General features: G+C 38.3%; 1 protein-coding gene across 1 annotated transcript in view; it reads right to left on the bottom strand.

Moving 5' to 3' along the window:
- ANKEF1 (ankyrin repeat and EF-hand domain containing 1) overlaps positions 1–12,757 on the bottom strand; it is a 301,953-nt gene extending 289,196 nt beyond the window's left edge. Inside the window, exon 1 of the mRNA XM_078647084.1 lies at positions 12,502–12,757. The gene's annotated coding sequence lies outside the window, so the exon portion shown is untranslated. The remainder of the gene's footprint in view (positions 1–12,501) is intronic.
- Between the last annotated feature and the right edge of the window lie 1,126 nt (positions 12,758–13,883).

Genomic DNA, 13,883 nt, shown 5'->3' with positions numbered 1-13,883 from the left:
AAGAGTCTTCGTAACAGAAGAAATCTCCAAGCAGTTCCTCTTCTGCACGCCAAGGCTTGAAAAGTTGCAAAAGTGCTAAATAGAAAAACTCCTTTTTTTCAGGAGATTCGCCACTCAATTTTCGATGGTTTACCAAGTGGCATTTTCTTTGCTTGACCAGACATCCCTCACTTCCTATTACAGCATACACTCCTTTCTCAGTATCTTCTTTGATGTTCCTCTTGAATATGTAATTTTGCAGAACCTCATACAGACAAACATTCTCGAGGTGACTGCTTCGATTTGGATAATATGTATCCAACATGTTTGTCTTCAAAATGTCGGTACTGTTTGGCTCCTTTTCCGCCAAATACTCAATTTCCCGCACAGGTTTGAGAACTCGATTACGCGTTGCAGCAAGACCAAGACTCGCCCAAACGATACTCCTGGACTTGGCATAGAGACTTGCTGAAGACAACCGGTCAGAACATTCATACGCTCCGATTTCTCGATGCGACAACATCTTCAGACTGAAACTGTACAACTTCTTGCTGAGGCTCTTTTCATGGGAAATGTCCTCCCACATATCCTTCAATTCTGTCTTCTCTTTTTTGGTGATGTAAGACGTCACATACCGAGCCACAGCCATACAGTTATCAGCCACAAACTGTATATCCATGTTAGCATTCCACATGGACAAAATCACCGGGTTGTAGTCGTTGATGTACTTGGACTCTTCGTTCCTCTTCAAATTGTATGTGTTTTTAGGTGATTTCTTCATCACATTATGTCGCAGCGAAGACATCAAACTGTTTACTCTTCCTTTAGAAATCACCGGTCGTGGAAAGCCGAAACGACATTTGGTGTAGAACTTGTCTTTGTTTCGGAATTTACGACGGCAGTACTTTCCACATCGATGGCTTTGGAAACGCAGAACTTTTTCTCTTAGGCTTTTCTTCTCCTTTGCGTTTGGAACAGCACACGTAGAATACTGTTGGATGAAACTCATCACTGAGTCTTCTGGATCCGTTCCAAATTTAGGTGCATCCTTGATCCACAGCAACATATGTATATGAGGAGCACCTCTTGCTTGGTACTCCTTTCTCCAGAAGAAATCCAACACCTCTCCAAGAGGTGGATTCTTCTTATTCATGATGAAAGACATCATAGCTTCAAATCTATGATTGAAGTACCTACATACATTGACTGGATCCAAAAAGCACAGTTCTCCGGGTGTCTTGAATTCGATGTTATCTACGTTAGCATTTGCCTCTCGTAGAAATTGAAGTAAGTCTTCCCAGCCATACTCGGCACAACTCAGAGTGAGGAACCATGTGGGAGTACCTAAGTTCCTCAGCATACATTTTAAATCACCATGACGACGGTACCAGTACTCATTAGTACCACGCTGACACGCCATGAGATTAGTCAGGTGAGAATCCAAAATACTATCTTGGACATTCACTTTATCCATAAAATCACTTGCCGAGATGTTTTGCATGTGTATACCACTTTTCAAGATGTGGTTCACTGCATATGACAGTCCAGACAGATCGCTTTCAAACAGGAGATGAAACAAATAAGGAATGCATTGTCGAAACCTAGCATCTCCTGCATACAATCGCAAAGTCCGGTATTCAGAAGCAGGAATTTGATGAGGTCGCTCATCATATCTTCCTCCCTGACCTGTTGGAAAAAGCTGTGGGAAACACCGAGCTTCCAAACTTTCCTCCCAAACACTAATGGGACTCCCTTTGGCTTGTTTCATTTGAAACAACTCAATAGCATTCCCCATGACTTCCTTGGAATGCAAAGGATGAACACTATAATGTTCATATATTTCTTCACTAGTAGAGGGTTCTACTTTCTCAATTTGACCAGCACACAAATCGCTATCCTCTTCCTCACTTACTTCCTCTTCTGCAACATATACATTCTTATAGTATTTATTATTTTTTTTCAAATACAATGTTGCCTTTTTAACTTTCCTAACATCTACTAAATCTTGCCATATTTTCTTATTCTTTGTCGGAACCCCATTAACTAAGATAACCAGAGGTTCCTCTTCCACTTTTTCTACTCCAATTGTGTTAATGTTTTTCTTGAAATCTAGAGGCAAATAAACAACTCTTCCCTTTAATCCTCTCTGTAAATCTGATGGAGGCAATTTCCCTGTCTTTGGCTCCATTCTTACAATAGCCTGAAAGGGATGGATACTTTGAATCAAAATAGATTCATAAGTATTTAAGTCCTTCAATTCAGAAGGAATCTCAACCAATTCCAGATTATTATGAACTGCTCTAGCAGGCATCTGGTTTTGTTTTAATTTGTTACAACAATAAGTACACACACGTTGATCCAATCCCAAATCAAAACAATTTTCTACCATCAAGTATGTTGCAAAATCCTTCCATTCACTATTATTTTCCCTTTCACTTTTTGCATATAAATCCACTAACTTAGTCTGATTCTTATAATAAGTGTGTCTACAACACACACAAGTGAAATTAGGCCTCTCACTTGATTTCACGTCAAACGTCGCAATTTCCCTCTGGAAATTATCTGTACTGGAAACCTGTACACTATCTTCCACATGACCCTCTACTTCTTGCTCAATTTCAACATTCTCCTCTTTACTTCCAAAGTAACAAAACTCAATTTCTTCACATATATTCTTCACATCTATTTCAGAACCATGCAAAAGAGCAGCGCATAATTGTTTCAGCATAATTGCTGGACTCTTAGCATAATACAACATTCTAACTAATTTCCTCACTTTGTTATGATGCACTGCTAGCATCCTGAAATGATGAAAAACACTCTGGCATACTCTCCTGGAAAGACAAGCCAGTGAATGACCATGCAAACCTGTCACTTCTCTTACTCTGCAAGGATCTAATTCTTGCAACAACATCATTTTCTGCTTCAAACTTTTTTTGTTAAATGACCGTACAAAATCACAAAGCAAATTGATGGAATCCTGTCGCACACTGCAAATACTACTACACTTCCAGGTGTACACAGGACCCTTAGCACGTCTTCCTAAAACCTCATTACCTAACAACTCTTCTGCCTCTGTTGTCACAAGTTTTTCTTTTTCAACTGGACAACCATCTTTCACTTCATAAGCACGACCACTGGTGTCAACTGCATGCACCAAATCATTATCCTGGAAATCTCTCCTCATTAAAAAATGCCTCACAGCTTGAACTATGCATCCATTCTCCAGAAAAAACTTCACAAAAATTACTACGATTAACTATTCTCTTCCATCTACTATTTCTTTTGAAATCAAAAATTGCCTTGTTTAGCTTCCTAATTCTATTGATTATCAAAATAAATAACTTACGTTTAATTTCAAATGCCTGATCAATAACTTTCTCAACTTTTTTTTTTCTCTTATAAAAAACTAGTTTCTGTTGACCTTTCTTAATATTTTTTAACAAATTGCCAATTATCCTGTTGCGGAACATTCGTTTACGAATCTCCCTAAACTGTTGTTTCCTTCTACTATCATGCACAGATTTATCTCTTGCTCTAGCAGTAACATTTTTCATTGTCCTTTTCTTTCCATTTGATTTCCTTCTCGTGTTATGGACTGAAACATTTTCTGTAGTAATATTTTTTTTATTACAAATATTTCTCATGAAATATTTAGAGCTCTTACCCGGTGCTTTCTTCGTGGCTTGAGAAATCTTTTTGTTAGAGGACTGCTGCGTTTTTTTTTTCACCTGCTGTCTTTGACGTTTTGCAGCCTTTATCTGTCTTTGTATTGTAGGCATGGTGAAATCTTGAAATGATCTGCAGTTGAATCTGAGGAAAAATATAATAAAAAATGTTAATAAACATTATTATCAAACAGTAAATCAGTAATAGTGATCAAAAACATAACACACTACTTGACATTTTAATTTGAAGATTTTTTAGTCATTGGCAATTTTACAATACAGAAATACCAGAAAAGAAATGACATTTATATTTATGTTACCTATGCTATTTTATATGTGAATCTGATCTAATTTTATGAGCATATTTTAATATTTTATTGAAGACACTACACATAACCTGTTTTTGAAGGTGTCTTTATTTTTAAATTAAACGGTTTACCTTTTTACTTTTTATTGATTATAAATTTTAAAAATAAATGTTTATATTTCCAAAGGCTCAAGCAGGTCAGCTTCCCATCCTATATCATATAATTCGGACAAATCTGCATCCTCATCACGCTCTTCTTCATCCTCAGGATTTAAATCATCCAAAGGATCAACATCCACTGATGTTTCAATTACAAGTTCAATGATGAGGTCAAAATCAACTGATTGCAGATTGTCGCTCATGTTGAGGTTGTCTTTATCTTTAAAGAAAGATAACAACAATGAGATGTTGCAGAGTAAGAAACAAATCTCAGAGATTATAATAGTAAAATTGTTTAACAAGATTAACATTTTGCAGCTATTATTTAGCCATGTCCAGCAATGCTGAGCAGGTGAAGCCTATGTCTAATTTTTCACTGAACAGGACTCATCTCTTCTTAACCTTGGATAAGCCTCACCGACTCTGTGTCCCCTGCACATACTTAAATGTTAAAGGGCAGATTTATATTAAATGGCACATCCCCAGGCATGCACCAGTTAATGTGCACCACTGCTTTACCACCCATGGTGTGCCGCATTTACAATCAGATAGGAGAAAGCTGCGTCAAAACCCTGCGCCTGCTTGAAGCTGGCATAGGTCTTGATGCAGCATTGTGGAGATGGGGCACCCCTGAGCCTTGCTGGAGCTGCATCGCACTTGCGATACAACTCCAGCAATGCGCCACCTTTACGGCACAGATGCGTCACGCATCTGTGCCGTTTTTGCCCCATGCTGCGCCGCATTGTAAATGCAGCACAACATGGGTGGCGGAACAGTGGCGCAGGATGACTGTCACATCCCTGGTGATGCGCCAGTCATCATAAATCTATCCCTAAGCTTCTTATCTTGTTACAGATGAACTGCCATATGTATCATCAAAATATTTTACATTTTCTAAATAGCGAATTTTAAGGAATAAATAGCGATTCTTTACCATTCCTAATTTGCGATGAGCAAATTGCTAATTGCAAGTTACCCATTCATTTCCATGGCCTAGGAGGCTCATATGAATGAAGGTTTAATTTGCGATTAGCAATTTGCTCATCACAAATTAGGAATTTTTCCAAGGGTGCAGGGGTGTCTCAAGAACACCCTGCTGCACCCCTGAAAAACAAATTTGGGGGCATATGGCACACATACATGCCCTAAGGGCATGTGTTGGCGTCATATGGCACCTTTTGTTTTTTTGAAAAAAAGCTTTTTGAAAAGAATTCACAAATTACCACCAATTTACCACAATAGTTTCCAAATCCTTAATGTCATTTTTTACATAGTTTTTGTTTGATACATTGCATTTAAGTAGTCACAACATTTGCAAATGCTTCAGTGCAATCGCAAAATAAAGAATAGCAAATTTTGCTACTCCTTATTTTGCATCAAACTTGTTTGATACATACCATTTGTCTAATTAACATTCGCAAAGGCCGAAATTCATAGAATTTTGATCTTTGCAAATGCTAATTAGCTTGATACATATGGCCCCAAGTGAGGCCTGTCTTGCGACATGGTGCATCTTTTGCATCACTGCTGCTTGGGTTTTATGTGGTACGTTTTTTTTACACCATGACATATCTGCCTAAATGCATCAATTTGTAATGTTGTCGCCTCATAGCAAATCTTTTGCACCACCGCTGCATCATAAAAGTGACGCACAGTGGCACAAAAAAGGCATACACCTATCATAAATCTGTCCCTAGCATTTTAAATGATTAATCCAGGATGACAATAAAGTGTGTCCTATCCAGAGGTTTGTTTAAGGTGAGGCCTACTCAGGATTGCAGATTAAAGTTACGCTTGATGAAGAATACAGAGGAGATAATACATATAAAGGACTACCAATGAAGTAAGTAATGTGCACTTTATTGCGCCAGTCTTCATAAATGTATCCCTAAGCTTCTTATCTTGTTACAGATGAACCACCATATGTACCATCAAACTATTTTGCATTTCCTAAATAGCAAATTTTAAGGAATAAATAGCAATTCTTTACTATTCCTAATTTGCAATGAGCAAATTGCTAATTGCAAATTACCCATTCATTTCCATGGGCTAGGAGGCTCATAGGAATGAAGGTTGCAATTTGTGATTAGCAATTAGCTCATCACAAAATAGGATTTTTTTCAAGCGTGCAGGGGTATCTCAAGAACACCCTGCTGCACCCCTGAAAAAGAAATTTGGGAGCATATGGCACACCTACATGCCCTAAGGGCATGTATGGGCGTCATATGGGACCTTTTTTTTTTGTTGAAAAAAATGCTTTTTGAAAAGAATTCGCAAATTACCACAAACTAGAAGTTGGTGGTAGTTTCCAAATCCTTAATATCATTTTTTACATATTTTTTTTTTGATACATTGCATTTAAGGAATCGCAAATTTTGAATTATTGACATTTTAAGTCATTTCCACATGTGCAGTGTTTTCAAAATATAATTTGAAAATCGTTTTTGGGGAAAAGTAATGGTTTGCAAATTTATGACAAGGACATAATGGTGTATGCTTCTCTATAAGGCATTTCAGTGTCTCTGATGTCATTTTTCCCATATTACATTATAAGACCTTTCCCCATGAAGCACATTCCTTGTAAATATGCTCCCACCTGTGCATTGCGAATTTAGATTTTGACTGTTTCAGTCACATAGCCATGTTGAAAGTGACCCAAAAAAATTGCAAACGTTTTAAAATAACACATTCATGTGTCTTTAAGTCATTTCCCCATGGACAATGTTTTCTAAGTGGCGCAAAAGAGGTATACACCTATCATAAATCTGTCCCTAGCATTTTAAATGATTAATACAGGATAACAATAAGATGTAGCCTATCCAGAGGTTTGTTTAAAGTGAGGCCTACTCAGGATTGCAGATTAAATTTACGCTTGATGAAGAATACAGAGGAGATAATACATGTAAAGCTCTACCAATGAAGTAAGTGATGTCTACTTCATTGCGCCAGTCACCATAAATGAATCCATAAGCTTCTTATCTTGTTAGAGATCAACCGCCATATGTATCATCAAACTATTTTGCATTTCCTAAATAGCGAATTTTAAGGAATAAATAGCAATTCTTTACCATTCCTAATTTGCAATGAGCAAATTGCTAATTGCTATTTTACCCATTCATTTCCATGGGCTAGGAGGCTCATATAAATGAAGGTGCAATTTGCGATTAACAATTTGCTCATCACAAATTAGGAATTTATTCCAAAGGTGCAGGGGTGTCTCAAGAACACCCTGCTGCAACCCTAAAAAAGAAATTTGGGGGCATATGGCGCACATAAATTTTAACAACATTCCTTTACCTCAACAACGATTTTCAAATCATAACTTCAAAACACTACACATGGGAAAATTACTTAAATTGTCCTTAAGACACATAAAAGCGTTTTTTGATTGGCTTTCCTGCATGGTAGGGTCACTTTTAACATGGCTATGTAACACAAACATTCAAAATCAAAATTTTCCATGCACAGGTGGGAGCATATTTACAAGCAATTTGCGCCACAGAGAAAGGTCTTACATTAAAATGGGAAAAATAACATCAGGGACAGTCAATTGCCTTATAAAGAACCATACACCATTATGTCCTTGTCATGAATTTAAAAACAATTCCTTTTCCCCAAAAACGATTTTCAAATCATAATTTCAAAACACTGCACATGAGAAAATGACTTAAAATGTCATTAAAACACATGAAAGCGTTTTTTGATTGCCTTTCGAGCATGGTTGGGTCACTTTTAACATGGCTATGTAACACAAACATTCAAAATCTAAATTTTCCATGCACATGTGAGAGCATATTTACAAGCAATTTGCGCCACAGAGAAAGGTCTTACACTAAAATGAGAAAAATAACATCAGGGACAGTCAATTGCCTTATAAAGAAGCATACACCATTATGTCCTTGTCATGAATTTAAAAACAATTCCTTTTCCCCAAAAACGATTTTCAAATCATAATTTCTAAACACTGCACATGGGAAAATGACTTAAAATGTCATTAAAACACATGAAAGCATTTTTTGATTGGCTTTCCAGCATGGTTGGGTCACTTTTAACATGGCTATGTAACACAAACATTCAAAATCAAAATTTTCCATACACATGTGAGAGCATATTTACAAGCAATTTGCGCCACATAAATCATAATTTTCTCCTTAAAGCACACTATTCTCTATCTAAATTAAAGAAATATTTTCTCACCTTAGCAAATACTTTGAGTTTGAAAACAGTCTAAGAAACACACCAATTTGTCTTCAGCAGAGCAAAAGGTATGCACTCCAGAGTCTGCAGCTATCAAAAGCACAGAAATGCTGTAATTCTTCACACATATTTCTCATGTCACCCAATCAAAACTCTTCCCTCACTTTTTTTCAAATGAAAACCCTTCCCCCTCTGCCCTTTCTGCCTATTTTCCATAGCAACCACCTCTTGGAAAAACTCTGGTGTTTGCAAGTTCACACAACAATGTTGCAATTGAACTCTGAACTCTCAGTGCACCTGCATATCCAGTGCATTCTTTCATTTAATGATTTTTTATTGACCACTCAAAATACATCTTTCAAAGAACACATCTGTGCACCCTAACTTTCTGTTTTCATCAATCAAAATCCACCAATCACTGTTACTGCTTCATGAACACAGAAACTCCACAGTTTTTTTTTCATTTTACACTCTCATTTTTTCAACTGCCATTTCATTGCCACACTTCATCTGACTGCAGGAGAACCTTCTCTCACCATGTTTTCTGTCTGGATTGTTGGTCATAGTTATATTCACTGGGCTCAAAGGTACGTTGAAAGCAGGAATTTACCTAACCTCAATTTACAAGATGTGGAAATTAAGTGGTTTGGCCACAGAGGATTAAAATGTCACCAATTGATACCATTGGTGAAAACCTTTATGCATTTGCCAAAACCTGACCTGTTAATTGTGCGCTGTGGAGGTAATGACTTGGGCACTTTGACTGGTGTAGGTCTGGAAATGCTTTTAAAGGACACCTTTGAGCAATTAATGGCACTTTTTCCTCAGACTGCCTTGGTATATTCAAATATATGCCAAAGACAGAAATGGAGGTGGTCAAACCAATTTTGTCCACAAATTGAGAAGTCGAGGAAGCATGTAAACAAATCTGTTTCAGCTTACATGAGAGACCATGGAATGGGCTCCCTGTACAACAATAACTTGCGTTACTACATGCAAGATATCTACAGAGGAGATGGAGTTCACTTCTCAGATGAGGGCAACAGAGTTTTCACTCTGAATTTAAGAATGTGCATTGGTACCTACTTATAAGTACCTAAATGTACCATAAACCCAAAAGCTCTTCTCAGAGCTACCCTACATCTAATCACTCACAATTATTATTTTACTCTAACTTTTTTCACTAATTTTCAACAAAGTACGCTCCCTGGGGCGCTACCCGGTACGCGTACCGGGAGCTAACCTCGCGAAATTTTTTTAAAAAAATGTTTTTTTTTCGCACATATAAACCTCCTCAGCCACCCTCAGAAAACCTAGGGGGTCAAGATAACTCTACCGTGCCCCCTTCTACCCATTCCGAACATTATTTGCCCTCCATCTTGTATCTTAATTCGACCGAAACACAAAATGGTGGACTCCCGGAACGCTTAAGGTCCGCGAACCGAGGCGCTCAACGGTTCGCGTACCGGGTCGCTCCCTGGGAAGATAAAGGAAATAAAAAATAATCAAAAAATCCAACAATCAATTAACATACAGCATTTGAAAAGACTATCATTCATTTTTCATTGTAGTACACTCCCCAGAACGCTTCCCGGTTCGCGGACCGGGCGCTAACCACGAAAAAAAACAAAAAAAAAATTATTTTTTTTTGCCCCGCGGGGCCCCTTTAAAACCTCCACATTAAACCTAGGGGGTCAGCGAGGATCTACTATGCCCCCTTATAGTTATTTCCCCCTTTGTTTTGGCCTCCTCTTGTCTCTCGATCCTACCGAGAGACAAGATGGCGGCCGCTCCGGACTGTTTAGAATGTTGACAGACACCGGAGAGCCAATCAGCTTCGCTACGCGAAGTTCCGGTACGCTTAAGGTCCGCGAACCGGGGCGCTGCCCGGTCCGCGCTTACAGATATATATCTTTTTTTGAACGTTAATTTCTCAAAATCCACTGCAGCACATATATTGAGACCTACAAAAGGCACATCGGGCTACCAGTCCCTACAATTTAGCCAAGTTTCGTGCAAATCCATTCAGCCGTTCGGGCTAAAAGTGAGGCTAACCGCCCTATGGAAAACTCAATGTTAAAAACACGTTTTGGGACCCCCCTTTTTTCTCGGCCCCCCCTGGACGAACCCCCCCCCAAATTTTCAGGGGCTCCTCAGAAACAAAATGTTCCATTTTCCAGAATATTTCAGCCAATTCCGTCCACAAACGCCAAAGTTATTAGACATAGAATTTTCAAAAATCCCATAGGGAAAAAATCCTAACTATATATACCTACTGGCGACCGCCAGTAGGTAATATATATATATATATATGGAGGGAGATCAGATCAGATCAAATAAGAGGAAGAAGGTTGAGAGGAGAGACAGAAAATGGATTGATGGACAGCAAGAGAGTGGAGAAAAAGTGAGGGGGAGTAGGAATGAAACATTTTGCCACAGCTGCTTTTGGTTCTCCGTCCAGCAATGTCCACATCCCTGTGTCAACAAGTTTCAGCCAGTAAATGTATGCCCAAAACGTTATCCGGCCTTTTCCTGGGCCATTTAGATCCCCTAGATATGTTCTTAATTTGTCTCTTTATTGTGGTGTGTAAACCAGGAGTGCCACGCACTCACTCCAATCATACATGCCCACACAATTTCAACTTCACTGTCGTTTCCCAATGTCAAGTACTCTGAAGGAATTAATTTAACGAAATAAATTAACTCCTACGGTCTGTTGAATTAACTCCTAGGGTCTGTTGAAGTCGGTAATAGGAATCGTTTTTTTTAAATTCATGCAACTATTCAATGCGCAGATTTTTATGTGCAGTTCATTGCACGCCCTATATAATAATAAACAAAGAGGAATGTAGTGTTATATATACACTCAATCAAGAACCCGTGAGAGACGTCCTGTGTTTTAAATTACGTTTAATATTACACTGTGTATGCATTCATTTGCCAGTGGTTGGTAAATGAAGAGCAGTGAAGTTTTGTCACACACCAACTTGCAACAATCACCAAATTAGAGTCAGAAGGACCGGTGGTCGGTTACAGAGAGCAACCTATTTCTTTAACAGGGTAGATTCGCCCCATAGGAAAATTATGGGCTGCCATCTTTGTCACACACTAAAAAGAGCTGGCTCCTTATGCCCCTCTACCAGAGACTGTAGTGGGTACTCATATGAATGGAATAAGTGGTATTTTCTACTCCATTACACCTTCATTAGGTCCCATAAATTCTGAATGTTGTTGTAAGGTGAGGGATCAACTCCTGCTTATCGTCACACATGCGGTTTGCTGTAGACGCTTGTACCGTGTAAAGGGCATGATCTGTCGAGGCGTTGCCACGGCGGCTTCATACGTGGGGTGTTTCTTGTGAAATATAGACATAACCCATCAGCTTCATTATGAAACCAACGGGCTTATTTTTATGTTCTTCAAAAAGGGTTTGCATTCACAAAATCAGAAGGTTCTATTTTATTTCTGACAAATGAAAGTAATCAACCCTACTTTAGGCATCCGCGTCACAATGCTAAAACACTGTGTAGGTATGGTCTAACAATGGCATATGTCCCCCAGTTGCTGTGCAATACTTGTAATGTTGATGCAGCAACATCTTTAAATAGTCAAGCTCTGTGCAAAACAAAAAGGCTGAATGCAGCAAAAGAAGAAAAGGCAATGTAGGGCAACAGGCAAGGCAGCAACCAATGATGAAAATTTAAAGTTCAGATCTAAAAAGTTGGCATGTATGTGATGTAGGTGGGAGTTGTTGGTTATTAGTTGGGTGTACCCAGCAGAGGCAAGGTCAGGTCATGCAACAAAACTTTATATATCCCAGCATAAGCAGCATCTTTGTCAGTCCCCAAACTTGTGATAATGCTGACATAAATATAAAAGACTGATGTTTAGAGAACAGTGGGTCATAAAGAGGAAAACACAATATTATCTTTAGTCTTTTCTATAAAAAGATAAATATCTATTGGTCATTCGCATATTTAATATGGCACCCACGTCTTCCTACCCAACACATGTTGGCGAAGAGAAAGCGGTGCTTACAAGGAGAAAATAAATTGAGTTTAGGGGCGAGGACAGAGAGAAAGGGTATAAAATAAAAAGAGGAATTGCGAGATATACTTTTAACTATATATCTACAATTCAGTTTCCTGGATAATATTTCAATGCTCATCAAAATACCTTGACAAGAGTTACCTGTATGTCAATCTGCTTTAACAGTTCCAGCCACTCTGTAACTCTTTCAATGATTTCTCATTTAACTTGCATTTTACCAATGAAGGCCAATAATGTCTCTCCTCGTAGACAAGAGCAGCCCTTGCATTGTGAACAAACTGTTCGCTGTTAATCATTTTGCTTGAAGAGCTTGCAATTGTCCTTCAAACGTCCATGTCTTCACAAAATTAAGAAAGTGGGTGATTGAAACTGAAGGTATGTAGTCAAGCAGCTTCCCAAGTTGTTATCTGAAATTTAAACATACAATGCATTTAATAGTTGCAGAGATTCAAAAAGTTGTGAAGATTAATCGATTATTCAAAGTTATTTAATATTACATGCTCTAATGTAGCTATAACGTGCGTCCTCGATATGCACTGCTAATTATCTCACATATTACATCACTCACGACATGCTTACGACATCATTGAAAAAATCACTGCAACATCTGGAATGGCATCATTGATGACACTGGGCATGTCAAGTGCACTTGTTAAAGTTACTTTGGGCACGAGTTTTAGTTAACTGAGATAACTATAACTGGTGAATTTCAGTGGTTTTATTCGTTCAAAAAGGTACGTTTTACCTGACATTTTCACCTAACTATAGAGTGTCTTTAACTTTTGATTTTCGCAGTAAATTTTAGTTTTTTTACTGCAAAGTAAGATATTACTACCATAGCTAACTATAACATCACTTATACGTATTTCCAAAGAATTTCTATGTTTTTCTTAACGTAAAGTATGATGTCAACCCTGTGGGAGCATCAATGGCCGGGCCCTGAGCCCAACCCCCCACTGGCAACTAACCCTCCGGGGCCCAAGCCCTCACCCAACCAACTGATGTGCCCTCACCGCGGCGCACAGCCGAAGCTCAACTTCCTGCTGAACAAGGCCTTCGGGCAGACCACCCATACAAAACCCACTGGGCACACAGCTAAGTGTAACAATATCAAGGGTGTCATTTTAAGTACAGCAGACATACTGGATTTATCAAAAAGTCACCAATAACTATAATCAAATGTATATTTAATAAATTCAGACACTGCAATGTTTAATAAAAGTGATTGTCATAAAATATTTTGAATAAAGCTCCTATAACAGAAAAAAACAGTAACATGTCTTTGTGTCTTTTTCTTTTAACACTTTTCAAGGCACAAATTGCAACCATAGAATAAATCACTAGAGCTGCTCATACTCCAGATGAAGAGCATACAGCTCGTGCTATTAAACTCCTGCTTTTAAAAAATATGGTAAGCTCTCCTGTGGTCATGGATTTAATGACACAGGATACTAAGGGCCAGATGTAGGAAGGCCATTACCGGTCGGTAACGGCCAAAATCGGCCGTTACCGACAGGTAATAG

The sequence above is a fragment of the Lissotriton helveticus genome, chromosome 6, assembly GCF_964261635.1.
Source record: "Lissotriton helveticus chromosome 6, aLisHel1.1, whole genome shotgun sequence".
NCBI lineage: Eukaryota > Metazoa > Chordata > Amphibia > Caudata > Salamandridae > Lissotriton > Lissotriton helveticus.
The sequence above is the reverse complement of the archived record's forward strand: the minus strand, read 5'-3'. Positions and strand labels throughout refer to the sequence as shown.